Source organism: Perca fluviatilis, chromosome 9 (genome assembly GCF_010015445.1).
Source record: "Perca fluviatilis chromosome 9, GENO_Pfluv_1.0, whole genome shotgun sequence".
Classification (NCBI taxonomy): domain Eukaryota; kingdom Metazoa; phylum Chordata; class Actinopteri; order Perciformes; family Percidae; genus Perca; species Perca fluviatilis.
This window is the reverse complement of record NC_053120.1, coordinates 34,219,027-34,224,127: the sequence shown is the minus strand read 5'-3', so window position 1 is coordinate 34,224,127 and position 5,101 is coordinate 34,219,027. Positions and strand designations below refer to the sequence as shown.

The following is a 5,101-nucleotide window of genomic DNA, read 5'->3' as shown; positions in this document are numbered from 1 at the left end:
ATTGTGAGGAGCTGCTACATTTATTTGTTCTCAAACTGCAGAATCTAGCTGCTGTACAATCACTTAATATCTTCACCACTAATCGTTAACTCTCCTCTGCTCCGACTGCTCTCTCTTTCTCGTCCGCTAACATCACATCTTTCGTCAATTTCTTTCTCTCTTCAGCATCTGTCCGACAGATATGGTAGATGAGCTGGCGCAAATATCCAAAACCTTTATTGAAAACTGTGACAAATTTGCACCGCTGTAGGTGTGAATATTTTTGATGTGAAATATTTACAGCCGATTATTTTACATATTGGCGTCGCTTATTCGTCACGCCACTGGTGTGTAATTGTCTTAAGTCACATATGTGTAAGTCACAAGTCTCAACCTTCACCGTCTTGAACAAGTCCCAAGTCACTGTGTTTAGACCCAAGTAAGGCTGTACCAACAAAAAGGAGTGTAACCTCTTGGTTGTTGTTTTTTTGTACAGACCAGGTAAAGCAGCCGTTAACAATGCAGGGGCCCGTTTCAGAAAGGAGGTTTAACAAACTCTGAGTCTAACCCTGATATCTGAGTTGATTTACCCTGAGATGGGAAACTTTGAGTTATTGAAAAATAAAAATTTAAAAAAAGTAATGTAACACAAAAAATGTGCTGGGATGTAGAGCATGTCAACGATGGGAGACGTTAGTGATACAAGGATGGCTAAGGTTAGGTAGGCTACATAACTGATAGACTGGGAAGAAAAATTATAGCGCTCAAATAAGAAGTTATCTAAAAGTTAAAATGTCGGGGTTTCAATATCATCTCCAGACGTATGTTTAACTCCCTGCGAAGTAATACAGCTTCTTCATCAACGGGATCGTCTACAAAAGGAAATGCCATGTTCGAGAAAAAAACGTTTCATAGTAGGGATGCACCGAATATTCGGCCACCGAAAATCTTCGGCCGAAAATGGCCCAAAAGGGCATTTTCGGTTTTCGGCCGAAATACCTTTATCACCGAAACAATACGGCCGAAAATGTTGTGATGACGCAAACAGAAAACGCGACCTGCACGTGTGTCAGTACCCGATCCGTTCCACCTGCAAAGCGTCTCCTAAGCAAAGAGGTTGAGACGGACCACGGAGTGAAAACAATGAAAAGTACGCTCTTAGAGTCTGTCAGCACACGTTTCAGTGAGATCTGTTCGGATCCTCTGCACTTCATCGCGACTGTACTTGATCCGCGTTATAAAGACCATTACTTGGATGCGGAAATAAAGCAGGGCGCACGAGAAATGATCCAGGCCGCGATGGATGCGGAGAACCCGCCTGGAAAAAAAGACTTGTCTCGCTGCACCAGATGAGGGGCATGCACCCTCGTTGTCTGATATGTTCAGTGAAATCCTGCAAGAAAGTGCCTCAATTAATAATAATAATAATAATAACAATAGGTAAGCTATTCTGTTCTTAGGCTACTGTATACTGTATGTGACTATCAGATTGTAGCCATATTTCTGCTAGATATTTTTTTAATTAAACTTTAATATTAATTTATACAATTGCAATGCCTTGATTTTAGTAAAGTTAGTACACAGTCATAGCCATAAATGCAATGGTACTAATAATTGGCTTAATTTCTTTCGGTGTTTCGGTTTCGGTTTTCGGTCTTGGTTTCCTCTTTTTTCGGTTTTCGGTTTCGGCCAAGAATTTTCATTTCGGTGCATCACTATTTCATAGTCTGCCTAACATGGTTAATAAACCAACCCGTTTTTTTTATTCATGCAGGTGCTAAAATGTGCTTGATTAAGACTGATAAATGAATGATGAAATAAAAGAGCACTGTGTCAGAGGGAGGAGACTGAAAGGAGAAAACCTGCTCCCGACCAGGCTAGGTTCACAGAGTCCGAGGTTAAGTTACCTCTCTTTCTGAAACGGAAAACCCAGAATTACCCTCATCTCAGGATTAGCAAACTCAGAGTTTTCACTAAACCTGCTTCAACACGTGGTCCCTCAAATGGAACATCCTTCAGCTGTATGTGGGTTTGTGAACTCCTTTGCTGCCTCCTTCTTAGCCTCTGCTGGGCTCCCTCTTGCTCTGGGCTATCCTTTTCTCAGCCATCTGATGCACAAGTCTTCACCCAGGCTATTCAGACCGTAAAGCAGGTTCTCAGGCTGGCTGTGGGAGAGCTGTCTGGTCTGTTGACCCTTGTCAAACTGAACACAGAATGAGAGCCATAACATGGGTGAGAAAGATGTGGTATGGTACAGATGATAACGTGTGATACTGTATGGTGAACATCTATTTACTTTAGCTTTCTGTATCTCCTTGATCTTCTTATCTTGGTATCCTCCTTTCTTCCATCTTGCCTAAACAGGGATTAAAGAATTAGGGTGAGATTTGAAAATGACTGTAATAGTACTATACATTTTTTCAGATTTATTTGTGGATGTTTCCCAGCACTGACCAGCAGCTATTTATTTATTTAGATTTACAGCAAAAATGAAACTTAAAATACATATTTCATGTGTAAAGTGCAATTGTCTGGAGGGAGAAACACTTATAAATAGAGCCGGTAGCCTACAGTATATCTTATTTCTCAGTTTGTTCAATTCCCTGTCCATTTATTTTTATGTGGAAAGCGAGAATGGAAAGACAGAATGATAATGTTAATTTGGACACACTGAATCACGAGTGAAAATAACGATCACATTCAAATTGAGATGTTGTGGTCCACAAAGCAGAGTCTCCGTTTAATGTCATGTTGTAACTTGTTACACTTGTAAATCTTAAATGAAGCAGGGGTAAATTGTTAATTACAACGTGTGGTTCACTGTTCATAAAGTAGAACCAACGTAAAGTTAGTCAGCTAAGATAGCTTATTGAAAATTGAGGCATAACCTGGTAACGTTAAACGGCGGTTTTCCGGTTATAACAGTGATGTTAACTACCTAGCGTTAGGAGCAACGGAGCATTATAAAGTTTCCTCAATTACTAGTATTAGTACCCAGCTAATCAAGCTGACCTGCTAAACTGTCTACTACTAACCTTACGTTACTTAGCAAGTTAACGCTACTAAGTTAACTGCCACCTGTCTTTGTAAGGTCCGTGTTTGCACGAGGAAATAGGAACTTAAGTTAAACATGGAACGTTGATGTTACTAAATTTAACGTTAGCGTTAGTCAACTGACAAATATAATGTAGCTAGCTAGTTAACTGTTATATATTTAGCTAGCTAGCTAATATTATGATTAATGCATGGTTCACATTCAAGGCTAAAATTACATAAGGATAGTCTTATGTAGGCACATAAACGGAAAATGCTAACGTTATCCCTGCTGATATTTTAAAATTGTGAAACTTGCAAGTGTTATCTTAACTCGTGTCCAGTTGATATCTCGGAAACTGCATGTAAATAAAAAGAAAAGTATAACTTTACCTTAAGTGAAAGCTGAATGTGAATCACCGTGGAAAAGTCCTGACTCCTGCAATACGTTATTATCCACACTGTCTCTGCGTCGAGACGAGTTTGACTTTAGCACAGCCCCCCCATGAAGTCAAACAATATCATTGGTCAAGATCGTCTCTGCCGGTATGATTCATCCAATGATTGTGCAAGATTCAATTATTTGAATCTGCGCGCACTTTCTTGACATCTGAAGCACATAGACACATAGACATAGACAATTTCTGTTTAAATTTCTGTTTAATCAACCATTTTAAGGTCATCGCTTCACGTCCAGATTATCAATGTTCACATTGATGCTAGAAGCCTTGGTTAAACTGTTGAGCCCTAGCGTCCCTTCCCAGTCTTTCACACAATGCATATTGCTAAATTAATATATATATATATATATATATATATATATTTATTTTTTTTTTTTTTTAAATATACCACACCAATGTAAAGCTTTATTCATACTGTGTCCTCCCTGTCTTTATTCACCATATATTACCTCAGCCCATGAAAAACTCTTTGTTCCCTTTGACCTGTAGAAATTGGGGAGAGGCAAAATGATTTTAGGGAGCAGTAGACTGCACAATGACCTTGCATTTTGTTGAACACGGTGACTCACTTTGGGTCTTAATATTAAGAGAAAATTGTTTTAACAACAATTTTAACTTCATAAGGAAAAGAACATGTATGCTACATATTCTATTTGAAGTACACCAAATACATAAAAAGAGGTCTGCATATTAGTTTCTGACTGTGGGGAATTGGTAAAAACAGTAAAAACTTCCCAACATTTCTGAATTGCTTATTTTCATGACATTCATAACAGCCTATGAAAAGCCTACTCCTTCAGTTTTGAAATTAAATCACAGATATTTTCTCAAATAAGCATAATGTTGCAGATGTCCATACGGTTTGTCGGTAGGCATGACTTTCATAAGAGGGGACACACTTTAAATGGGCAGCCGCACACAATTCAAGATTCCTTTATTGTTACATTAAATTACAGGTATTACACGAATGGCTCTGTTGTGTCTGTTGTGGCGTATCAACACAGGGTTGAATTAAACTGTATGAGGGTTGGAACTAGCGGAACAAGTTAGGTTAGGTGGTGTGCAAGTTAGGCAAGCAGGTACATGTTTGAGGTATTGGTGTGCATTAATTTAGATTTATCACCCCTTATAAAAGTATAGCATAGCTAGGCAATCCATTTGTTACAAATGAAACACATTGCCCTATATGTGCATCAATGCCTGTTTAACCATTGCAATTCAAGGGAAATTGTAGTGTAATTTCAGAGGCAGGGGTGGTCAGATCACCAAGACTACCTGACATAAGAGGGAAGCTCATGCTCTGAGCTGTTTGCATGACATAGACAGGAACAAACATCAAAAGCCAGAGTGGACACAGTATAAGACATCCCCACAGACATCAGTAAGCAGTCAATGGAAAAAGATGTTGGGCCATGAATCTGAAATAGGCCCATGGCCTCCACGGAAGTGAAATGAGGCAAGAACATCAGATGCCCCCTAAAATATTAGGATGGTGAAGATGTAGGCTTACCCAGGCTGAAGGCTGCCTGGCTCTCTGTGTACTGTATCGTCATCCTGTAGGCCTATAGGGTTGTGGGCCTATAGGGTTGTGGGCCTATGTGATGTGAACTGTGGCTGCACGATTCTTT

The 5,101-nt window shown here is 39.4% G+C and overlaps 1 long non-coding RNA gene across 1 annotated transcript; it reads right to left on the bottom strand.

Moving 5' to 3' along the window:
- Positions 1-1,996: 1,996 nt before the first annotated feature.
- On the bottom strand, positions 1,997-3,505 carry LOC120565927. The gene is made up of 3 exons (XR_005640305.1): positions 3,406-3,505; positions 2,276-2,335; positions 1,997-2,182 (listed from the first exon to the last, which is right to left on the bottom strand). It is a non-coding gene; the product is annotated as an uncharacterized LOC120565927 (long non-coding RNA).
- Between the last annotated feature and the right edge of the window lie 1,596 nt (positions 3,506-5,101).